We start from the raw sequence: 12,439 nt of genomic DNA, 5'->3' as shown, positions 1-12,439 counted from the left end.
TATTTTATTTATTGTTTCGGCATTAACTTTGTGGTAAGATATGTTACAATGATTAAAGAAAACAATAATTAAAGAAAACACTTTGTTTTTTACCACTTGAAGACTTTGTTTTTTTTAAATTATTGTATCATGTCTTGCCACAAAGTTAATGCCGAAACAATAAATAAAATATTAAAGAAAACACTTCGTTTTTTACCACTTGAGTTTTATTAAAGACTACATGTTTCAGAAGTTAAACTTCCATCATTCAGGTCTGTATAATAACTAAAATATAAAATATAAAAATTTTCTATAAATAAGGAGAGGGGAAAGTAAGAAAGTAAGTGGTAAAAAACAAAGTGTTTTCTTTAATTATTGTATCATGTCTTACCACAAAGTTAATGCCGAAACAATAAATAAAATATTAAAGAAAACACTTCGTTTTTTACCACTTGAGTTTTATTATAGACTACATGTTTCAGAAGTTAAACTTCCATCATTCAGGTCTGTATAATAACATTAAAATTTATCATTAAAATTTGGTATTGTAATGAATATTTTTTAAAAACCTTTTCCGGGAGTTTATAACACATTTTTTGTTTTTAAAAAAGCTCTGCATTTGTGTTTAAATCGTCATATCTTGGAAAGCATTAGATATTTTGTAATGAAAATGTCTGTTTAGTATTCACCATACCCTAGCGCACAATAAAAATTGTTAGAAACAGGTATTGTTGTTTGAAGATTTATTCATAAAATATAATACAAAAAAACACCATCATAGTTTATCAAATTTAAATACAACTTATTTTAAAATACGTATAAGCACGAGCACTGTAAAACAGAAATCTAACACGCAAGATGTCCAACATTACACTAAAATAACTAAATAACCAAGAAAGCAATATAGCTTCAAATGATTATGAAATTTGACTACCCCCATTAAATTTCAATATTTATGATACTGTTGATAGTCTGATACCTGACCCTGAATAGTGTAGAGCGTTTCCTTTATAAAATAAAAAAAACTTTGTTTTAACCTTTTTTATTGTCCGCCTCCGTAGTGTAATGGTCAGCACGCTCGGCTACCGTTCTAGAGGTCCCGGGTTCGATTCCCAAGGGGGGTAAAATAAATATAAGTGATTTTTTCACTGTTATATTTATTCAATACTACCCTGGACTGGTGTCTGAAGCGGAGGGCTGATCACCTTTCCTTCATATGTAAACGATCAAGATAACACTGCGTTGATATGACGCAGTGCCCTATGCACCATTGGGGTGCGGATAAGGGTTTTTATTATTATTTATTGATACACTTTATCCGACCGGTTTCGACAAGAGCCTCGTCATCATCAGGGTGTATGTACTTAATTCTAGAACATTGAAATAACTATGAGTATTTCAATGTTTTAGAATTTACTACATAAACCCTGATGATGGCAAGGTTCTTGAAACCGGTTGGATAAAGTGTACCAATAAAAAAGTGGTTCCTGAGCCACACTTTGCCGACCCATGGTATACACTCATACTAACGTATGAGGTACTTATATGTATGTTTGTACAATACAAGTACATAACGACAGCACCGTGCAATCCAGGCATCTACATTTGACCAAAATTTGCAAACCTTCTCGAAATATCATAACATATTAATTACACTTTATGGTAACGTACGTAAGATCCAAAAAAACAGAAACAAACAATGTACACACCGGATGTTGTTAGCCATGGAATCCATAGACTTCCATCTTCTTTTATTAAATTATTTTTAAAAATCTCAACAAAGACGTAAAAGAATATGGAAGTCCAGTCATTTACGGGCTTGCGACCGTCATAGGCTGATTTAAGTGATCAATTTACACAAGTGTAACATTTACCAATTCTACCCATGATTGACAACCACATTACTCAAAGTCTTGGGATTTCTAAATATATGCTTGATCCAATTTTGATACATTGTGCTTGAATCACAAGAATTTCACTAGAGACATCTATTGGTGAGATGAAATAATATAATATATTCATTTATACAAAACGAACGATACATGTTTCATTTTAAGTTGAGATACCTTTATTTTTAATTTTGATGTATTTTTAGTATTTGTGTTTTTTATTACTTACAAAATTTCTTCAATTTCAAACTTCTCCTGTGAGCCTAAGCGGCTCATTATTAGAAATAAGTATAAAATTGTGGTAGAGTGGGTTTGAACCGAGAAACTCTGGCTCAAGAGTCCGCGACACTAACCACGGGACCACAACCCGACTCATATTGACATGTCCTTAGGGCGAATAATTCAGCACCTTATATGAAAAATAATATTTATTTTCCACATTTTTCTTAATCTATATTGAGATTTAAATAAAAAATATCTGCTACTTCAGATGTTTCTTGTCGTTAGAAAAAATAAATGTTTAATTATTGTTTTAATTGGGAAATCATACGTATGCGAAATATCAAGGAGACGATTCATGTTGCTTAATACTTAATTAGTAAGAAAAATATCTGGCCATAAAACATACTCATATGTGTAAAGTCAATACATTAAAAAAAAATAACTCAGTATGCGCAAATATTTGATGACGAAGGCAAAAATATTTAAAGGAACAAATTTTCAATCCGGCTATACCCCAACTTTAGCAAAAAAAAATATCCCGATAAAGCTTTCGTAAAAATAGTCTGCAAAGTATGTAGTTCGATACTTTAAATTTAAACTGCAATAAATTTCTTCTCTTCTAACCCTTTTCCGCACCCAATGGTGCATTGGGCACTGCATCGTATAGAAGCAGTGTTATCTTGATTGTTAAATAGGAAAGGTGATCAGCCCTTCCGCTTCAGGTACCAGTCCAGGGTCATATTAAATTTATATTAGACTAAAAAATTACTAATATTTATTTTGACCCTCTTGTGAATCGAACCCGGGACCTCAAGCATGGTAGCCTCGCGTGCTGACCATTACACTACGGAGGCAATAAATTTAAGTGTTCGCAAATATTTTATGATGAAGGAGCATATAATTATGGTAGCAAATTTTTAGTCCGGCTATCACCACTTACAAAAAAAAAAAAAAGCGATCATGTAAAAATAGGATACAAAATATTTCAATATTTTTTCCAAAAACTGTGCGCAAATATTTGATGATGAAGGCGCAAACAATTATGGGAACAGATTTTCAATTCGGTAAACTCTTGCGAAAAATATGCAGAAAAAGTGTTCGTGAAAAATAGACTACAAAGTAGTTTGATATTTAAAAAAATAATAAGTGTGCGCAAATATTTGATGAAAATAGCGCAAATAATTATGGTACCTAACAAATTTTCAGTCCGATTATCACCAACTCGTGAAAAAAATATTCCAAAAAAGCGTTCTTGAAAAAATAGATAATATTGTATTTCTTTTAATAATATGTAATTTATTTATTATTTCAATAAGTATATGTATTTTTTAAATATGTTTAATGATATACAATTCTTTATATTTTAACATTTGAAACAACTATAACTTGGTACATATGATTCATTTGTTATTATTTTGTTTTGAATTTCAAAGTTGAAAACCACATTTGCCACTTTTACCATTCTTTACTTTATCGCTCACTCCTTTCAACAACGTCATATTTAAAAAAAAACTTGATTTTTCAGGATATCGTTTTTAAAGTGTAAAAATAAAACGAAATGTATTCATAATATAAATATCAAGCCACTTATTGAACTTTTTACAGTGCAAAAGATCTTTTTAGGTAAAACCTGGATGTTTTTTCTCCATTTGAAAAATATTTAGTATATTTAAAAAGTATATTAAACATTACCATTAACATTATTATTAATGCAACAACAACACTTTCTGCCGTATAGCGGGTAAATATTAAGTTTAAAAATATGGCCCTTCTGCTGGGATATAGTACATTTTCTGGGCATTCCAATAACACGCACAACGGAAAATTGACGATTTTCGATATATGACATTGTTGAAAAGAGTAAACGATATATTTTCTTAGTCATCCTCTCGTTATCCGTTCGCTTCACATGTCCATACCACCTTAAAGAACTCTTCCTAATCTTTTCAATTATTCCTTGTTCATCCTTACATTCATTTCTTATATCTTCGTTTTAATTCTGTCATACAATAATTTTCCACTAATACGTCTGGGGGAGCGCGTTTCAACCGCAGTTAAATTTGGTATTTATGAAACTAATCCAGGTAGTTTGAGAATCTGTCTGTAACTCTTTAGTAATAAGAAGGATTTTCTATTTTATTGCAGCTTTTAACGTAATCTTGGTATATTTACATTCTTGCGATCAAAGCTGTTGCATATTAATGCAGTTGATATCGAAGCATCTTAGTGCACTCATACGAGTTTGATAAAAATCAGTTTGTTATAAAATATATACAATAATTTATACAATAATTATATTTTTATTATATTTATAAAGGAACCTGGGACCTCCAAGACGGTAGCCAATCGTGCTGACCATTACACTACGGAGGCAGTAAAACTTCTTACCTTTCAATAATTCTATTATTTTCAAAACTATATAATAATAATAATAAATATTTATTCCAGCTTGACTAAGTGGTGGGTGCAATACTTAGTCAGCCACTTATGTTTTACAATAAACAAATCAAAATAAAAATAAAGAAAAGAAACGGCGAAAGAAAAAATAAAGTTATTTTTTTGAAGAGATGTAGTAGATTTTTATTTTTTTAGATTATACATTTATTCAAATCACAATTTATACATATTTTAAACATTTTTTTTTGCAGAGACCCACCAAGCTACCTTGTGTGTCTTCTTGTAGGTGGAGTTCTACTTTAATACATTTTTTATTGTTTTTAACAATTTTAACCTAAAATAGACACAAAAAGAGAAAAAATCAAGAATATAAACATTTTACAATTTTCATAAAATTAACTCTTGATCATTTACCCATTCCTTTATTTAGATCATAATTATTTCGGAGAAAAACTTATTTTTTCAACGCAAAAACGGTGTTTTAAGAAGAAAATCAATTACGTTAAATGTTACCTGGATTTAGAAAAAATTAATTTGTGAGTTAACGAATACTGGGCCTAAAGATCTCAACTTTTGATTATTTTCTTAGTATCTGAATCGTATTTTATTCTTTCCGTATTTATTTTTCTGTTATTTTCCAATCAACTTCAAGCTTCGAGGTCTGTATTAAGTCTGACATTGACCTATTTCACAACATGATCAGCTCTGCACGCAAATTATGCTTGACCACACTTAAATTTCATTTCATTACCACCTTTTAAAGTTCAATGACGTAGGAATATTCAATTCAATTTTATTTGCTAGATGTTATACAATAATATTTGTATCCATTTTTTTGCAGAGAATTAATATTTATAATTATTATTTTCATCGTCAGTGTGAAAAGTAATAACAGTGTAAAAAGTTTGACGTAATAATGAAAGGTCTCAAGAAATAAAAACATTGCTAACATGCCGTTGGCTGGTTTTAATGATTAAGATTATTTTTTTTTACTTTTTATTTTGTGTAACATTTACCGTTGTACCAATGATTGAACAATCTTACTTCATTAGTTTTTTAAATCTCCACATTTCCCCTTTCTAAGGTTACAAGGCAATATAAATATTTAAAAATTGACCATTTGTAGGGTTTTGACAGTTCAATACTGAACTTCTTTATACAGAATGATGCCTTCCCACACGACACTGTGTCTAAGTTAGATTAAATGGAAATGAAAGAAAAAAGAAATCACTCTATTTTCTTTTGTTTCATTTCTAATGGTTAATTTACAATGATTGTCATTCTTGTAAAAATACTTAAAATCTACAAAATATCGACGCAATCAAAAACATTTTGAATTGACAATAGTTGTTTAGAAACACGCTGTCTGCTATGAACAATGTTTAGTACTGCGTTTGTTGCTACATTTATTAGATGGAGCTGACTATGCTACCCACAGATTGTGGTCCCGTGGTTAGTGTCGCGGACTCTGAAGTCAGAGTTTCTCGGTTCGAAACCACTCTACCACAATTTGATCCCTATTTGTAATAATAAGCGGCTTCGGCTCACTGAAATAGTATAAAATTTAAATATAAAAAACAATTTTTGACACAGATAAATATATGATAATGGAAAAGATTGAGGATACCAGGAGAGTAGGAGTAAAAAGATAGTTAAAGAGAAACAACCAGAGTTTCCAGTATCAAGGACCTGTCTTGCATGTTAGAGACTGAAAGTAAAATAGTAAAAAAAAACACTATAATTTAGAAAATATAAGTTAAATAACAAACAAACCACGACGCCGCTTCCCTGCAAGGGTAGGAAGAGAGATATAACGCCCATGTAAACAATCTTCGCGTCTTCCACGTTCATGCATCTCCTCATACATGTCGCCAATTCTTACGACTCCTGAACACGTCCATGTATTTGAAATATGTTAACAAAGATGAAGAAGAACATGTAAGTCTGGGTATTTACAGGACTGACGACCGTCATAGGCTGGTTTAAGTGATCACACGTGTAACATTCACCAATTTTACCCATTATTGATAATCACACAACTCAAATTCTTGGAAGTTCTATACATTGAACCAATTTAAAAACATCGTTCTTGAATCACTAGAACTTCACTAGAGACATCTATTCGTGAAATGAAAAGAAGGTATTTATCGAGCAGATAAAAAAATAATATGAAAAATAACTCCTATAATTGGAGATAATCCAGAATTGTGAACAAGTATTTGGATACACTCAAAATGTTAATAATAATGATAAATTAACTGGTCTAAAAATAAGCCGAAATAATTTAATGAAAATGATATTTTCTAGCGTTTCTCATGTATGTGATTAAAAATCAAGGATTCGGACCTTACACACAAATGAAAGAGTTTGTGCTCAGTAAAAAGCTTCTTTCATCTCACCATAGAATTTTATTATTTATTATTTTTTGACATCTCAACATAGATGAAGAAGAAGTCTGGGCATTTAAGCCCCGTAAACGCCCAGATTTCCATATTCTTCTTCTTTTGAAAACTCAATGCTTTATTTTCTATACATTAACGTAAGAATATTAATCCTTTATAAGCTTAAATGTTCCTTTATTACGTCTTAGAAAATGTGTCATTCAGTCTTCATAGCTATTCAGAATAAATATGTCACTAATCAAACAAAAAAGACAAAATATTCAATGTCAAAGTGCAACACATGGCGCTCTGAGTTTGAAGTGAAACATAAAAAATCAAGCATTACATACTTACAAATGTACGTACCATGCATATATATACTCAACTCAATAAGCATGTTTATTTATGCTGTAAAAATCAATATTTTTCAATCGCCTCCGTTGCTTTGGATAAGGGGTTTGTGTTCAAAATTTACAATTGAGAGTAATAAACTGAAGAATACACATTTTTTTTCAATTTTAAGTCTCGATACTATTATCTGCGCCAAAGGTGGCTACATCGAACAATAACATAATAGTATTTTTTTGTTTTACAATAAAAAAACCAAACCGACAAAATAACGGCATTTCGCCACACTTGTCCGCCTTCGTGGTGTAATGGTTAACGTGTTTAGCTACCATGCTGGAGGTTGTAAATAAATATAATATTAATGATTCTCTTCTTCTTCTAATCCTTATCCGCTCCCAATGGTGCATAGGGCACTGCATCGTATTGATGCAGTGTTATCTTGATCGTTACTTACATGAAGGCAATGTGATCAATCCTGCGCTTCAGGGACCAGTTCAGGGTAATATTAAATACATATATTAAAATGTAAAATCATAAATATTTATTTTAACCCCCCCTGGGAATCGAACCCGGGACCTCCAGCACGGTAGCTAAACACGCTAACCATTACACCACGGAGGCAACTGAACGCTCTAATATTTATTTAATACTACCCTAGACTGGTCCCTGAAAAGCAGGAGTGATCACCTTGCCTTTATGTAAGTAACGATCAAAATACCACTCCGTCGATTTGATGTAGTGCTCTATGCACCATCAGGTGCGGATAAGGATTAAAGGAAGAAGAAGAAGAAGAATAATACATATTTTCTAATATTGTGACTTACTCCCTTTTTCCCAATTATAAACATTTTATAAGAAGGAAAATTTAGGTTTCTGAGAAATCATTATTCTTCATTCGAAAGACGTCAACGCTAGGTCAAGTGACAAACCTTGACATTTTGGATAATGATTTCATGGTTATGACAGTTGGTGTCATCTAAGATCATTTCATATTTATGATTGACTACGGATCACGATTAAAATTTAAATTCGAAATATTATACAGTAAAAAATATATGTACATATATATTTTGACTAAATATTTTCAAACCTGTATAATAAATTTATATTAAGTTTCACATATCGCTGACTCCTTTCAAAAACGTCATTTATCAAAAAACTTGATTTTTCAGGAGATCGTTTTTAAAGTTAAATGATATAATAAAATGTTTTAAAAATAAATATCAAGACACATATTGAACTTTTTACTGTGCAACAGATCTTATTAGGTAAAACCTGAATGTTTTTGCTCCATTTGAAAAATATTTACTTTATTTTTAATAAAATAATTGAACAATACCTTTTCTTCAAAATGCAAAAACAACACCTTCTGCCATGTAGCGGGTAAATATTAAGTTTAAAATATGCTTTACTTAAAATTGACGGCTTTTGATTTATGACGTTGTTGAAAGGAGTGAGCGATATATGACTGACAGAAAATCATGTCCTTATTAGAGAATACTGTCAAAAAAATATTAGGAGATACGTTTTATGTGCAAAAAATATGTGCATTTTTAGTAATAAAATTTTAAATTTTTTAGTAATAAAGTACGATATAACAAAAAAATTTCAACTTTATAAAAAATAAACGTTTTATGTTACCCCTTGTATATATTTTTCCCAGTGCATATATTTAAAAAATGCAAATATTTTTCCATAACTAAAAAACCATCATGCTGCTTCTCCGCAGGGGTAGGCAGAGTCACTCAGTCATTGCAATCTTCGACTTGTTGACGTTGTTTAATACCCGTTGGTGAAAATATCTAGAGTTTTTGAAACTTGTCGTGTCTAATGAAATAAAACTCAACATTTTGAGTGTGTCCAAATACTTGTTAACAAAATCTGGATTATCTCCAATTACAGGAGTTATTTTCATATTATTTTTGACATCTCATCAAAGATGAAGAAGAATAGGATTTGGACCTCACATACTAATATAAGAGTTTCTGCCTAATAAAAAGCTTCTTTACATCTCACCAATAGATGTCTCTAGTGGAGTTCTAGTGATTCAAGAACAAGGTTTCTAAATTGGTTCATATGTACAGAACTTCCAAGAATTTGAGTAGTGTGGTTGTCAATAATGGGTAGAATTGGTGAATGTTACACGTGTGTAAAGTGATCACTTAAACCAGCCTATGACGGTCGTCAGCCCCGTAAATGCCCAGACTTCCATATTCTTCTTCATCTTTGATGAGATGTCAAAAATAATATAAATAAAACTCAATAAGTGGTATTATCAAGTGTTTAGTGTGCTACATTACATTTTTTAACAGTCAATCATTGACTTTTCCAAATTCGTGCATGTCTCAGTGGCATGCAGAGTTTTTAATAAGGGTAGGCAGTAGAAATGGGTGGTAAGATAATGTAGGCAATACTTAATATGGCATAGTAGGCAGTGGTCGTGTTTCTATATGGAACGCGAGTAATCCAAGGTAGGCACTGCTTTTCTGCCTATATAGAATGCACACCTCGGCATCTACTCATATATACCGGTCGATTATTTCGACTTCTGACCTGACCTCTTTCAAGTATTTTAAATACTTGATAATGAAATATTTAGTTATTTTATTTATTGCTTCGGCATTTACTTTGTGGTAAGACATGTTACAATTACTAAAGAAAACACTTGTTTTTTTTAACCACTTGAGTTTATGTATGACGTTTCGTATGTATGACTAGTTTCGAAAGCTAAGCATTCATCTTTAGGTTTGAATGTAAGTCAATCATTTGCTTTACATTTTTAACCTAACCTAACCTTCCCTTCCACTAACTTACCACACTCCTTATTTATAGAACAGTTTATTATTAATTATTATATGTTTTAGTTTACATTTAGACCTGAAGATTGAAACTTAGCTTCTGAAAATAAACTCAATTGGTTAAGTAATTTGAATAATTTTAATTATTTAGTTAATGGAATTTAATTGTCATTTAAATTTTAGAGTCAAGAAGGTTCTGAAGGAAATAACCTTATTTCACAGTGTGCATTTAGTATCTTAACAGCATTGAAATCGGTAAAAACCATTTTTTCCTAGGCAACTAGTCAACTTAACCTCTAAAGTGGCCACTCAGACATCGAAAGCCATTTCTGCTTATTTTATTTGAGAATAAACAAAATTTGACCGTCATTGTATACTTGTTCAAAAAACTATTCATAAAAGTGATATTATATGTAATTGTTATATGTGAAAAATGTTATGAAACTGTCAAAACCTTGTGAATGTTCAATTTTCAAATATTTATATTGCCCTGTGACCTTAGAATAGGGATATTTTGTTAATGTGTAATATAAACATAACAACTAGTTTATGTATTTGGCATATCTGATCGTGCCATGTTTTTCTCGGTCTTCCTCTGCTCCTTTTTCTACTAACATTCGCCTCATAAATTTCACTTCACACTCATTCGTTCTACATGTCCAAACCAAAAAAAGTAGTCAGGTTAGGAGTCGTCCTAACCTAACGATCGGCGGGTATGTATGAGGAGATGCATGAACGTGGAAGAGGCGAAGAATGTTTGCAAAGACAGAGTGGTGCCTATTCTCTCTGCCTACCCCTGCGGAAAAGCGGCGTGATGGTTAGTTAGTTAGTTGACTAGTTTATGTATTAATTTTTAAATCAAACACTAATTTTTTAAGTCTACTAAGTTTAAAAAAAAACTGTGTTTGATTTAAAAATTAATACATACATTAAAATGGAGTTCTACAAATTGAACGCCAAATCAATAAATAATAACTAGTGCCAACTTTTATCCAAATGGACTTGTAAATATATATATCGTGGGTGTACTGGCAAAAAACGTTAACTCGAAAATATGCAATTTTGACTTAGTGATTCATATCAAGTATAATATTTTCAACGTTCTATAAACTGGCAAAATACGCAAATTAGTTTAAATGTCATTTATTAGTATGTGGATTTAAAAGTAAGTTTAACATTAAGTTAAATAGCGGGTATTTTATTCATTATGTCCGCCTTCGTAGTGTAATGGTCAGCATACTCGGCTACCGTTCTGGAGGTCCCGGGTTCGATTCCCAAGGGGGTTTAATAAATATAAGTGATTTTTTTACTCTAATATTTATTCGATATTACACTGGACTGGTACCTGAAGTGGAGGGCTGATCACTTTTCCTTCATGTGTAATCGATCAAGGTAACACTGCGTTTATATGAAGCAGTGCCCTATGCACTGCGGTAATTGATTTATTATTTTATTCAGGCTAACAGCTTTAAATGACAGGAATTATTCAAACAGGGATTTTAAGAATAACGTTTTTTGCCCACGATATAAGCAGTATCTTCACGCAATTAGCTTTATATATAAATATATATGTATATATACTATTTTTATCTATTTTAATATAATCGGCTTCATCCCAACTTATAATCATTGTAGACTGTTAGGGTCAGTCATGGACAACGTCACCTTAGGCCATAACTTCGAATCATGTTTTCTTTCTACCATGAATTGTTTGGATTTCCTCCACATGTGTTTCAATGAAGATGAGTGGCGATTGCCTGGTTCACAGTATGAAATATACACGCAATAAAGGAAGAATAGATCATAAAGCGATACTTTTTAAAGTTAGGTATTTAAATCGGTATTTAAACCGCAAAACTAACCAAGTTCATGTGAATGTTTTGATAATATTGTGCATTTGCGTACTTGAATTCACTAGAAGTCCACCGCAATCACTCCAGTGAACATTAAATACCTTTACAATTTATACGTGCCCTTCGTAGCGTACTCTACCTGCAAATCTGCTACCTTTTAGTGAGATCTTGGAATGTCAAATAAATGCTAACACATAACTATATATATATATATATATATATATATATATATATATATATATATATATATATATATATATATGTATATATATATATATATATATATATATATATATATATATATATATATATATATATATATATATTCATAAAAATTTATATATATATATACATATATATATATATATATATATATATATATATATATATATATATATATATATATATATATACGTTAATGGATGTTACATATTATAAATTATCTTATTTTGACACCACGATGCATACGCGTATTTTTATGTACACCTATAACTTTTAAAAACATTTTTTCTTAAAAAAAACATATGTCTTGATTGAAATCCGTAGACATAACAAATCAATTTTTGTTTAAA

This window comes from Brachycentrus maculatus, unplaced genomic scaffold (assembly GCF_059751285.1).
Source record: "Brachycentrus maculatus isolate JH-2025_06_01 unplaced genomic scaffold, ASM5975128v1 h1tg000265l, whole genome shotgun sequence".
NCBI classification, from domain to species: Eukaryota; Metazoa; Arthropoda; class Insecta; order Trichoptera; family Brachycentridae; genus Brachycentrus; species Brachycentrus maculatus.
This window is presented reverse-complemented; position numbering follows the sequence as displayed.